The 13,403-nt window shown below is 41.9% G+C and overlaps 1 protein-coding gene across 1 annotated transcript in view; it reads left to right on the plus strand.

Moving 5' to 3' along the window:
* Positions 1 to 6,951: 6,951 nt before the first annotated feature.
* Positions 6,952 to 13,403, plus strand: part of LOC121462843 (serine/threonine-protein kinase Nek1-like) — an 88,062-nt gene continuing 81,610 nt past the window's right edge. Inside the window, exon 1 of the mRNA XM_041674805.1 lies at positions 6,952 to 7,349. The gene's annotated coding sequence lies outside the window, so the exon portion shown is untranslated. The remainder of the gene's footprint in view (positions 7,350 to 13,403) is intronic.

The following is a 13,403-nucleotide window of genomic DNA, read 5'->3' on the forward strand; positions in this document are numbered from 1 at the left end:
TATGGAAGGGAAGGGAAAAGGGGGGAGAGTGAGGGGTGAAAGGGGAGGAGAGAGAGGCAGCATCCACTTCTTCAGAAGAGGGATGGGAAGGGAGAGAGCACAGGCTGGAGGAGGCAGAAGATCCCCTTGTCTAGGTGTAAGGGGGGAGTGCATGGGCTTGTCTCTTAAAGGTACAGGGTACCCAGTCTAGCAGATCATAACAGGTGGCATGTGTGTTTGAATCTGTGGGCACACATAGAAGGGGTGTACGTGTGTGTGTGTGTGTGTGTGTGTGTGTGTGTGTGTGTGTGTGTGATGGCACGAAGTTGACATTATCTTCCTCAGTTGCTCTCTGCTCTACCAAGGCAGGGTCTCTTACTGATTATTGACATTACTTGTTCTGACTAGGTTAGCTAGCTGGCATGCCCCATGAATCTGCTGTCTGTGTCTCCTGAATGACTGCAGTACAGGCAACCAACAAGCCTATCTAGTCTTTTTACATGGGTTCTAGAGATCTGAACTCCAATCCTCATGTTCACAGCACATACTTTATTTGCTTAGCCACCTCCTTAGCCTGATGGTCATGGGATTCTTATATTGACAGAAATCAAATTATTTATCCAAGTTGTATATAATGTGTGTATCATATATCATACAATGTGTGTTCTATCACCTCAATTTAAAAGATTAGGACTGGAACACTTCTACATTGCTGGAGGGAGTGCAAGCTGGTAAAACCCCTTTGTATGTCAGTGTGGTGATTTCTCAGAAAATTAGGAAACGACCTTCCTCAAGACCCAGTAATAACACTTTTGGGTATATATCCAAAGGATGCTCAATTGTGCCACATGGACATGTGCTCAATTATCTTCATAGCAGTTTTGTTTGTTATATCCAGAACCTGGAAACAACCTAAATGTCCCTCGATTGAAGAATGGATAAGGAAAATGTGGTACATTTACACAATGGAGTACTACACAGCAGAAAAAAAAATAATGACTGCTTGAATTTTGCAGGAAAATAGATGGATCCAGAAAACATTATTTTGAGTGAGGTAATTCAGACACAGAAAAACAATTATCACATGTACTCACTCATAGGTGGTTTTTAAACATAAAGCAAAGAAAGCCAGCCTACAAACCACAATCCCAGAGAACTTAGACAACAATGAGGACACTAAGAGAGACTTACATAGATCTAATCTACATGGGAAGTAGAAAAAGACAAGATATCTTTAGTAAATTGGGAGCATGGGACTTACATAGATCTAATCTATATGGGAAGTAGAAAGTAGAAAACCACAAGATCTCCTGAGTAAATTGGGAGCATGGGGACCTTGGGGAAGGATTGAAGGGGGAAGGGGAGAAACAGGGAGGGGAGCAGAGAAAAATGTAGAGTTCAATAAAAATCAATAAAAAAGATTAGGACTACCGTGTAAGAATACATGAGTATTCTTTAAGAGCAGAAATGTAAGTGAAGTTCAGAAACCATTTACATTAGTTTGTGCACAGAAGTGAGCACCAAGGATGGAGATTGAAAGCTTTATTTTTGTACACTTAAGACTACTATCTTGAGAGGACAATAATCAACTTTATATGGAAAAACAAAAAACCAAGGATAGCCAAAACAATCCTATACAATAAAGGATTGTCTGGAGGCATTACCATCCCTGACTTCAAACTCTATTACAGAGCTACAGCGATGAAAACAGTGTGGTACTGGCATAAAAACAGAGAAGTCGACCAATGGAATCGTATTGAAGACCCGAATTTTAACCCACAAACCGATGAACACCTCATTTTTGATAAAGGAGCCAAAAGTATACAATGGAAGAAAGAAAGCATCTTCAACAAATGGTGCTGGCATAACTGGATGTCAACCTGTAGAAGAATGAAAATAGACCCATATCTATCACCATGCACAAAACTCAAGTCCAAATGGATCAAACACCTCAATATCAGTCAGAACACATTGAACCTGATAGAAGAGAAAGTGGGAAGTACCCTACAGGAGATGGGCACAGGAGATCGCTTCCTATGTGTAACCCCAACAGCACAGACATTAAGGGCAACATTGAATAAATGGGACCTACTAAAACTTAGAAGCTTCTGTAAAGCAAAGGACACTGTCACCGCGACAAAAAGGCAGCCTACTGACTGGGAGAAGATCTTCACCAACCCCGCAACAGACAAAGGTCTGATCTCCAAAATATATAGAGAATTCAGGAAACTAGACTTTAAAATGCTAATTAACCCAATTAAAAATGGGGCACTGAACTGAACAGAGAATTCTCAGCAGAGGAAGTTCAAATGGCCAAAAGACACTTAAGGTCATGCTCAACCTCCTTAGCGATCAGGGAAATGCAAATCAAAACAACTTCGAAATATCATCTTACACCTGTCAGAATGGCTAAAATAAAAAACTCCAATGATAGCCTTTGCTGGAGAGGCTGTGGAGGAACGGGTACCCTCATCCATTGCTGGTGGGAATGCAATCTTGTGCAACCACTTTGGAAATCGGTGTTTCAGTTTCTCAGGAAATTCAGGATCAAACTACCCCTGGACCCAGCAATACCACTCCTGGGAATATACCCAAGAGAGGCCCGATCATATGACAAGAGCATTTGTTCAACTATGATCATAGCAGTATTATTTGTAATAGCCAGAACCTGCAAACAACTTAGATGCCCTTCAATGGAAGAATGGATGAAGAAAGTGTGGAATATCTACACACTAGAGTACTACGCTGCGGTAAAAAACAATGACTTCTCAAATTTTGCATGCAAATGGATGGAAATAGAAAACACTATCCTGAGTGAGGTAACCCAGACCCAAAAAGATGAATATGGGATGTACTCACTCATAATTGGTTTCTAGCCATAAACAAGGGTCACGGAGTCTACAATTGGTGATCCCAAAGAAGCTAACTAAGTAAGAAGGTGAACCAAAGGAAAAACATATAGTTGTCCTCTTGGCTATGAGAAGTAGACAAAATGGCCGGGGAGAAAATTGAGATCTTGGGGGTGGGGTGGGATGGGGGTAAGGGGAGATGGGAGAGAAAAGGGAGAAGGGGAGAATGGGGGGAACTTGGGGAAAAAGGAGGATTGGGATAAAGAAAGGTTGATAGGGGAGCACGAAAGCACAATTCTTAGTTAAGGGAGCCATCTTAGAGTTGGCAAGAGACTTGAACCTAGAGTGGCTCCCAGATGCCCAAGCCAAGGTCCCCAGTTAGTTCCTTGGGCAGATGAGGATAGGGAACCTGAAATGACCCTATCCTATAGCAATACTGACAAATATCTTGCATATCACTATAGAACCTTCATCTGGTGATGGATGGAGATAGAGACAGAGACCCACACTGGAGCACTGGCCTGAGCTCCCAAGGTCCGAATGAGGAGCAGAAGGAGGGAGAACATGAGCAAAGAAGTCGGGACCACGAGGGGTGCACCCACCCACTGAGACAGTGGAGCTGATCTATTGGGAGCTCACCAAGGCCAGCTGGACTATGACTGAAAAAGCATGGTATAAAACTGGACTCTCTGAGCATGGCGAACAATGAGGGCTGATGAGAAGCCAAGGACAATGGCATGGGGTTTTGATCCTACATAATGTGTTGGCTGTGTGGGAGCCTAGCCAGTTTGGATGTTCATCTTCCTAGAAATGGAATGAGAGGGGAGGACCAAGGACTTACCACAGGGCAGGGAACCCTGACTGCTCTTTGGACTGGAGAGGGAGGGGGAGAGGAGCGGGGGGAGGGTGAGAAGGGTGGGGGGAGGGTGAGAAGGGTGGGAGGAGGGGGAGGGAAATGGGAGGCTGGGAGGAGGTGGAAACTTGTTTTTTTTTTCTCCTTTTCTCAATAAAAAAATGGAAAAAAAAAGACTAGTAGATTGTTTCAAGGAGCAAAAGTACTTTTTATTACAAGGAACATCCAGTGGAATCCTTTAGAATAGGAAATAGCAGTACTGTAAAAATAAAACATACAGGGGAATATAAACCAGAAAGGGAGACCACCAGGTAATGTGCTATATTTTCTCAAAAATACACCACTGTACACCAATGTACTATGTCACTAAGAATAGATCCTGCTTACCTTTTGTAATAGCTTTTGAGTTTTTCACTGTTTAAACACATTGTAATCTACTCAATTTTTTGTAGACAATTCTATGGTTTCTTGGTTATCTCTTTTTTGGGGGAAGGGGGAAGCTCCATGGTTCTAGAAGTGAAATTTTAGAAGAAAAGCATATACATATTGGCCCCATGCTTTTAGAAAGACTAACAATTTATATTCTCAGCTTGCCAGGAGTCTAAAGCAGTGACTCTCAACCTTCATAATGTTGTGACCCTTTAATACAGTTCATGTTGTGACCACAACCATAAAATTACTTTCATTGCTACTTCCTAACAGTAATTTTGCCACTGTTGTGGATCATTATGTAAATATCTATGTTTTCTGACAGTCTTAGGCAACCCCTGTGAAAGGGTTGTTTGACTCCCCCAGGGGTCATGACCCACATGCTGAGAACCATTGTTCTAAAGAATTATCTTCAGACACATCTGACAAGTCTTTCTTCAGGCAAGCATTAAAAATCAGTTTGCTTGCCTGGGGGTGTTGGCGCAGGCCTTTAATCCCAGCACTTGGGAGGCAGAGGCAGGAGGATCTCTGTGAGTTCGAGGCCAGCCTGGTCTACAAAGGGAGTTCCAGGACAGGCTCCAAAGCTACAGAGAAACCCTGTCTCGAAAAACCAAAAAAAAAAAAAAAATCAGTTTGCTCAGATTAGCAGTTGGCAGTGTTTCCATCACTTTGTTAGATAATGTCATGGTGGTCGAACTACAGTTGTATTATAGACAAAATTCCTGCTGGCTGGAGCTGGCTGGGGCTAAAGATGAGAAGAAAAACAACAACAACAACAATAAAGTAAGTCTTTTGTAGCTTCATGGAGACCGAAGAGCTTGAGTGATTTGCTGTGTCACCACCCGGCAAAGAAATCCCACGTCTATCTCCACGTTAGAAATGATTACAAACTCCTGGACCTAGGAAAGCGTAGGGTGGGGAAAGGATGGGAAAACAGAAAGAGGAGGCAGGTTTCTTTGATCTAAATCATCTGACCTCAGATCTGTGGCGAACTCTGTTCATTCTCTCCACTCTGTCTGCCCACAACACACAAACAAGCACAACATACAGCAACTGTGGCAGCACACAAAGACGCCATCTTCTTCCTGCTTCAAGTGTGGACTTTCCACAGTTCCAGGTTATCCAAGAAGGTACTAGGCTATTGAGTAAAGCTACTCGAGATGACTCTAGCTAGGTGTATTCTCACCTGTTTCAAATTCTTTCTTGTTTTTTATTTTATTTTATTTTTGTGAGATAGGGTTTCGCTGTAATTTTTTAAAATATTTATTTATTTACTTATTTATTATGTATACAATATTTTGTGTGTATGCCTGCAGGCCAGAGGAGGGCAGTAGACCCCATTACGGATGGTTGTGAGCCACCATGCGGTTGCTGGGAACCGAACTCAGGACCTTTGGAAGAGCAGGCAATGCTCTCAACCTCTGAGCCATCTCTCCAGCACCTTTCGCTGTAATTTTAGAGCCTGTCCTGGAACTAGCTCTTGTAGACCAGGCTGGCCTCGAATTCACAGAGATCCACCTGTCTCTGCCTCCCGAGTGCTGGGATTAAAGGCGTGTGCCACCTCCCCCTCCCCGCACCTGTTTCAAATTCTGCACTAAATTTGAATAGTCTATTGTTCACCACTTCAGTATAAAAGTTATACACAGAAAAAAAAAGTTATACACAGTAGATGTAAAGGTGTAGAAAACCTAATTATAGCTTTATATCTTAAAAAAATAAAGATTAAATGATTCCTTTAATTAACTGCCCAAGATCACTTAAGCACACCTGATTTATAATCACATAGATATGTGTGCATATGTGCATAAGTGCCTGCAGAGGCCAGAGGCTTCAGGATCCCCCTAAAGTTAAATTACAGATGGTTGTGAGCTAACCAGCATGGGTTCTGGGAATCCGAACTCGTCCTCGTCCTAACAACTGAACCGTTTCTCTATTCTCTCAAAATAACTTTTTTAAGGTTTTGTAGTTAAAGGAAAATTATTTGTGAACTTATGGCATCCTCAGTTAAGCAATGAGGGCTTAAAGTATATAAGTAGCGTATCTGTGCACTTTGTGTGGGAAAGTTATTAATATGCTTTATTCAGTCCGAGATTCCTGAGTGAACTTCCCGCCTTCACTCAGCCTAATTCTTTCCAATTTTACATTCTTCTTCCCACTCGGATCTCTCCAACCCTTTTCATATCACACTCTCCCTCTGGTTCTTAGCAACTCCTGAAGCTCCGCCCCTCCTCGCTCGCCCCGCCCCCTAGCCGCACCTTCAGCTAGCACCATTTCTCTTCAGTCTTCACAAGCCTCACCCCAGTGGCCCTAACACTCTCCGTCGGCCCCGCCCCTTTCCTATGCCCCGCCCAGTCCCTTTGCTCCTCCCCGATCCCGCCCAACTCGCTTCGCCCCGCCTCCACGCGATCCGCCTACCTCTCGCTCCGCCCTCCGCCTCGCCTCCTCTCTCCTCTAGGCCCGCCCCTCTGACCCCGATGCTTCGCTCCAGTTCCTCCACTTGCGTGGGGCCCGGAGCCCCTCATTCCGCAGTCCCGTGACCCGCCCTTCCCCAACGCCTCGCCCCTATCATCCACGCTAGTCCCGCCCCGCGCTGCAGGTACCGCCCCGTTCGCACCGTTCGGCTAGCCCCGCCCCGCCTTCCGGCTCCTCCCCTGCAGCACCTTTGCAAGTAGGCCCCTGCGCGCTGACGTCACACGCCGACGACAGGGACGCGGGCCGTTCCTCTTTCCCCCATCCTCAGCCCCAGGGTTTTGGGGCGGCTACGTGGGGCGTCCCTACCTTGAGCCGGTGCAGTCGCCCGCAGCCCGGAATCCATGGTCACTGTGGCGAGGCGGGAGGACGCAGGGGGCATCTAGCCCCCCAGTCGCACGTGCTGCGGCTCCGCGCCCGGCCCTGCCTCCTGGCCCTGTGAAGTTGGGGGCGGTACCCAGTCACTCCCCCTGTGCCGCCGCCGTTTCCAAGGGGTCAGAAACCGCTGTGTTTGCGTCGTCCGCGGAGCCGGGCTCCGTGGTGCGGGCGTTTGCCTGGCCGGCCGGAGGCGAGCCTGACGCATCAGCCGGAGACCCGTGCCAGGGCTGTGAGCGGCTGCTGGAGAGACAGACTCGCTTTCTCTTTCAGCATGCCTTTTTCAAAGTGCACCGTGGTGCCGCTGCCTTAAGCCCTAGGGGAAGACCCTGCTGCCTCTGGACTGGTGCTTCTGGTCGCCACTGTTATTCTGAATCAAGTACCTTGTCATTGAGGTGAGTTTCTCGTGGGGGAAGCAGTGGTAGACAGGATGGTGAAGTCACTGAGAGCCAGGAGACTTGTGTGGACGCTCTGTAAAGTGCATGGATGCCCTCCCAAGTGTTTGCACGTGAAGCACCTTCAGCTCATTAAAATGTAAACTCGTCTCTCCAAGCAGTTCTTTGATATAAAATGACAATGCAATCTTAGTGGATGATAAGCAGTCATTTAAATGGATCTGATGCCTTTGATGTTATCTGTGTATTTTAATGAGAAAATGAATAACAGTTAACTAATTAACCTAAAAGCTAATGTATGACTTCTCTTCATGATTTGACACAATTTCCATGTGTAAAGTATTCAAATTTTTACTACTTTAAATAATTTAGTGGAACTTTGGGGAGGGTTCCTGGGGATTGGATACAGGACTTCATTTTTTCTAGGCAGGTTATCTGCCCGATCAATTTTTTTTCTCTCCTGTAAGACCTCCGAGAAGCAGAAATATTTTTATTGCCTACATAAATCACATCAGAAATGTTTGTGAAGGCTTAAAAGCCCTAGTCCTTCTAAGCGCTAATGATGGGCTTTTCTTAAGATGCAGTAAGTAGAGATGAAGGGCTGCAGCCAAACACAAAGAGTAGTTCTTTGTTTCTAGTTTTGAGAATCTGGATGTCTGCAGTTAAAATTGTCTCTTCTAGGGAAACCCGAGTAACCTATTTTGTGGGGAAACTGGTTTTTACACAGAAAAAAGTCTGTTAGAAATCTGATAAAAGCTGTGGAACTTCGCCACAGAAGTTCTTTTGAGGTCATATTAATAATACATTAGCATTGTATCCCAAGCAGATTTTACTCTCTAGTCTGCTTTCTTTTCTAAATTATGGACATAATAGCTTTTCATGCATTTTAAGTTTGTCTTTGTATGTTGGTAGTTTTTACCTCAAACTCCTTGAATGTTGCCTGAATATATTTACCAAGAAGAAAACACTTACTGTAAAAAATAAATAGTAGCAATCCTCTATTTTGTTTTCTAATTTATTCTCAGTTATGAAAAATAGAGAAGGATTTTCCTCTCTGAGAAGATACATTGACCCTTTCTACAGTTCAGGCTGTTTCTATTGTTTTGGAAGAACTGTGTGTTTAGACTGCCTGTAGGCAGTACCAGGAAATTTCTTGGCATCTGTTTTCATCTATTCCTAATGTTTCCCTTTGGAATAACCTGTCCATCAAATATCTGAAACAGCTATGCTTACTGCCAGTCAGTATGTGTTTTCCTGATTGATGGAGATGCAGTTTTAAATTCATGTAATCTGACAGTTTTCACATGTGGTTCATAATATTGTGTCAAATATTGCTTATTTTTAATAGTTCTTAAAAAGGAAGATACCTAATTTGTCTAGAGCTACGGGATTAAAAAGCAACATGATATTGTGGCAAAACTTTAAATGTTAAGGTAAAAAAGTTTGGACATTGTTTGAGGTTTTTCTCCTTCAATGTTAAGGATTAGTCCCAGGATCTGGTGCATTCTAGGCAGGTCCTTCTGCTGCCAAGCTGTATCCCCTTTCCTGTTCAGATATTCAAGTAGGGCCAGCAAGATTGTCACCAAGCCTGATCAGTCTCCATGACCTACCTACATGGTGGAAGAAAAGAACTGACTCCCACAAGTTGCCCCCCCCCCCGCCGCACACACAGTCTGTCTGTCTTTCTAAATACATACATTTTAAAACATTTAAAAATTAAAGTGAAAAAATTGATTTACTCAGTTTCTTCCTACTTGTATCAGTATACATGGCTTATTAAAAGTTTAACTTTATTATTTTGACTAGCTAATCAATTCTTATAGTTCAAAATTCAGACAATACAAAAGATCAAAGAATTCTCAACTGTTCACTTCCCTTTTTAAAAGCAATATTACTAGTTTTTGTGTCCTTACAGAACTATTTCTTCTATAAATGTGTTTGTTGCCAACTTGATACAAATCTAGACATATCTTGGAAAAGGGAGTCTCACTTGAAGGCTTGCCTCAGTCAGATTGTCCTGTACATGTCTGTGAGCATTTTCTTGATTAACGATTGGTGTGGGAGAGCTCAGTCTACTGTAGGTGGGGCCACCATTAGGCGCATGGTCCTGGTTGTGTAAGAAAGCCAGTTGATGCAGGTGGTATATGTTATTATCTTTTCTTTCACTTCATTTGAAACTGTTTTCTAGTATAATAAATTAGTTGTAAAGTCTAACAACTATGAAATAGGTAGCTTGTTTTCCTTCTGATTTACATTGACTGCAGAAAAGGAGAACTTGTCATGTGTTCCAAAACTCATTAACATGAATCTGATTGCTCAGAAAGGTACCTGTTGGTAGAGGCTGCTTGTTTGTTCCTGGTCGACCAGACACGAAATAATCACACAGAAACTATATTATTTGCAATGCTGTTGGGCTAATAGCTTAGTTGTATTGCTAGCTAGCTCTTATATCTTAAATTAACCCATTTCTATTAATCTTTGTATCACCATGTGGTTGTGGCCTACCAGTAAGGTTTCTTCTGGCATCTCCTGCTGTAGCTGTATGGCTTCTCCTTTGATATAGGTATGAATAATTTGCATTAGTATAGATTTTGCTTTATTGATAGAGATTTAAGGTCAATTTTGTTACATATATATAGAAGTGTTTCTGATTTTGATTAAGGTATTGTGATTGTGTAGTTCATTTAAATATGTACTGTATAATTAAGAAATATAGGTTGTTAATGGATAATCATCGATAATAGTAAAGCTTGTAGTCATGTTAGTTAGATTTTGTAGATATATAGAGATTTATTTTAGATAGACATTCTTCATGTCTTTCAAAGATTACAGAATAGGACATTTAATGTTTTAATAACTGAGGACTTTTCATGACAATGAGACACTCTGCTCCTGGCAGCACCAATGTACTTCAAGAGGAAGATGGGCATCGAAGAGGCTCGTTATTGAGTTTGGTAGCCATTTGGGCAAGAAACTGCTCTTGCCTGGACTATTGCATAAACTGGACACAGAGAACCCACAGAGAGAGGACTACTGAACTTGCCTAAGGTGAGATGATCTTTCGGGGTTCCTGATTCATTCTGAAAGAGTCTGCGAGACATTCTGCAGGACACAACAGATAGTGACTGAACTGACTTTGAATTTTCCTGCTTTATGGAAATGTCTGCTGGATAGCATGGGCCTGAAGGCTGAAGATGGATGCCCCAACGGTACAGAGGATCTTTGGGTGACTGTCCAGGCAGCGCGATGTCTTTGTCATTTCTAGAGTTTGAAGTTTCTTGGTTCTTGTTTACTTAGGTAATATTATATCTTTCTGGAGTCTTTGATGGAGTTAAGAATAGTTAGTTATAGTTATAGTTTTCCTTAGTTATGATAAAGATTATTGTAACTTTTACTTGATAACTGTTTTGTTATATGTAATTTTGCTATGTTAAAGTTAAAGTTTTTTTTTTTTTTTTTTTGTTTAAACCGAAAAAGGGGAAATGATGGAGGAAGGTCATTGGCTAATAAAGGAACTGCCGTGGCCCATTTTATTGGTTAGAGGATAGGTGGGAGGAGAAAAAGAACAGAATGCTGGGAGGAAGAGGAAGTGAGCTCAGACTCCACAGCTCTCCTATCGGGAGCAGACGCCTCAGAGAGAGAGACGCCATGCCCTGCTCCCAGGCAGACACATGCCATGAAGCTCAGACCCAGGATGGACTAGGCTAGAATCTTCCCGGTAAGACCGGTTCTCACAGATTATTAGAGATGGGATGATCGGGATATCAGAATTAGCCAATAAGGGCTAGAGCTAAAGGGCCAAGCAGTGCTTAAAAGAATACAGTTTCCGTGTAATTATTTTGGGTAAAGCTAGCCGTGGGGGCGGCCGGGTGCCGGGGATGCAGCCCCACCACTCTTATTACTACACTCCTTGACTCTGCCTCTCTCTCCTCCTCTATCTGGTAAGCCACTGTCTGAAACAGCTTTATTTATTAACCAAGAAAAACAACACATAGACAGGACTTCCCACACCATTGATAAACAATGTGTTTATCATTGTTTGATGGCAATTAGAATTATTTTTTTTACCAAAAGCAATAAATTTGGCTTTACTGAATTAGAACCACAAAGCTCAGTATGTGGATGGCAATAGAATTACAGAATAGGAACACTAATAGGTTCTGCCTTTTTGGTATAGTATCTAGAAAGGAATTGACAATTAAATTTGGAAAAAGAGCCAAATTGACAAATTTTGTTTTCTCCTCTCTTCGAAAAACGTCACAAAACAATGATGGTTATGAAATAACCTCATGATGTGGCTATTATTTAATGTAATTTTATTTCATGGAATTGAGTCTTCTAAGATAAGTTTATCATCTCTAAGTAGTGTAGTATTATGATACATTGAGCTTCCATGTTCTGGGAATAGCATTAAGTTTTGGCTGATTCCCAGATACCCATTATACTATGCCAGTTGATTCAATGTAGGCCATGTTTGGAATGACTTTTCCTCTCTATCCTACTGTTGATGGCTGGATTTTTATGATAATATTTTAATTCTTAGTTCTCTTAAAGTTGCTAAAAGAATTTTTATTATAACAATTGAAATGAGATCTGATTATAATGTTTATTAATGTTGAGGAAGGTTCTTTTTTCACAAAATTTAACAAGATAATTATCAATTTTACTACAGGCTGGATTTTAACTTTTATTTTTCAGGACTATATTATGAATTCTGTAACTTAAGAAAATCGAACCTTTTTAAGGGAAATTTAAAAATTTAGTATTGGTGGATGAGGTGGTGAACTGTGGCAGAAACTTTAAGTTTCCTGAAAGCCCATTTCCTCCTAGAAGGGAATTATACATTGGAATGTGCTTGCTGTGAATGGAAACAGAGCATCTTGGGTGAATAAAGTATTAGTTTCAGACTAAAATAGTGAATTTATGTATTCTGCAGAAGAGAAATCTTGCCCTGGCTGTGTTGATTACTGCTTTTATGACTTTCACATGCTTCCTTTCTTAAGCTCTCATTAACTAGTGTATTTTTTCTGACTTATCCTAAAATTATAATTGTTCAAGCTATTGTATTAGTCATGATTCTCTAGAGAAACAGAATAGATGGGGGTTTATTAGAGTGGCTTACAGGCTGTGGTCTAGCTAGCCCAACAATGGCTCTGACCAGATGGAAAAGCAAAGAATCTCGTCCACAAGGTTAGTCTTCAATCCTGAAGATGAAGTTTTTAATGGCAGTGAAGGGGTGCTTCAGCAGTGGGCTTGATGAGCTTGCCCTCGGGAGTGAAGGCAAGCAGGTAAAGAGCCAAAGCGTCTGTCCTCCATGGCGTGGCGGTAGGCAGGAAGGCATGGCGTAGTACTGGAGTGGTAGTTGATACCTTTATATCCTTTTATGTGGACTGTCACCAAAGGTGTAGCCCAGATTTTAGGATGGGTCTTCTGATCTCAAGTGATGCAGATTTGGAGTGGGTCTTCCCACCTCAAATGATCCAGCCAAGAAAATCCCTTACAGGCGTGCCCAGCTGCTTGGGTTTTAGTTGATTCCAGGTATAGTCAAGTTGACAACTAGGATTAGCCAAGCTACTAACAACTTTATCTTGGTTGGAAAATCTTTGAGGTATACTAATCAAGCCAGTTCATATTAAGCTGGGAGTGGAGGTACACACTTGTACCCTAGCATTTAGGACTGAAAAGGAGGACAGTTAGTTTGAGACCAGCCTGGATTACATTAAAAACCTGTCTCAAAAATAAAGTTTTTACTTTTATGACAGATGAATATTTCATTAAATAGTAAGGTTTTGCATACTAATAAAAGACTATGCAAGTAGAACTGGGCAAACAGTTTACAGGAAGTACAAATGTTGAATAAATATGGAAGAAATTTTCAGATTAATCAGTAAGCAGAAGAATTGAAATGTAGCACTGTCCATCAGAAACAGGAACACAGTGACACATGCCTTAGGTCGTTCTTGGTGTATTGCTTTAATTACCCTCACAGTGATTCTTTAAGCGCATACTGTGTTTATCACATTTATAGGTGAATAAATTGAGATACAGAAGGCA

The sequence above is a fragment of the Microtus oregoni genome, unplaced genomic scaffold (genome assembly GCF_018167655.1).
Source record: "Microtus oregoni isolate MIOR12 unplaced genomic scaffold, Mior012 000025F_ref0000491, whole genome shotgun sequence".
In the NCBI taxonomy this organism is placed as follows: Eukaryota; Metazoa; Chordata; class Mammalia; order Rodentia; family Cricetidae; genus Microtus; species Microtus oregoni.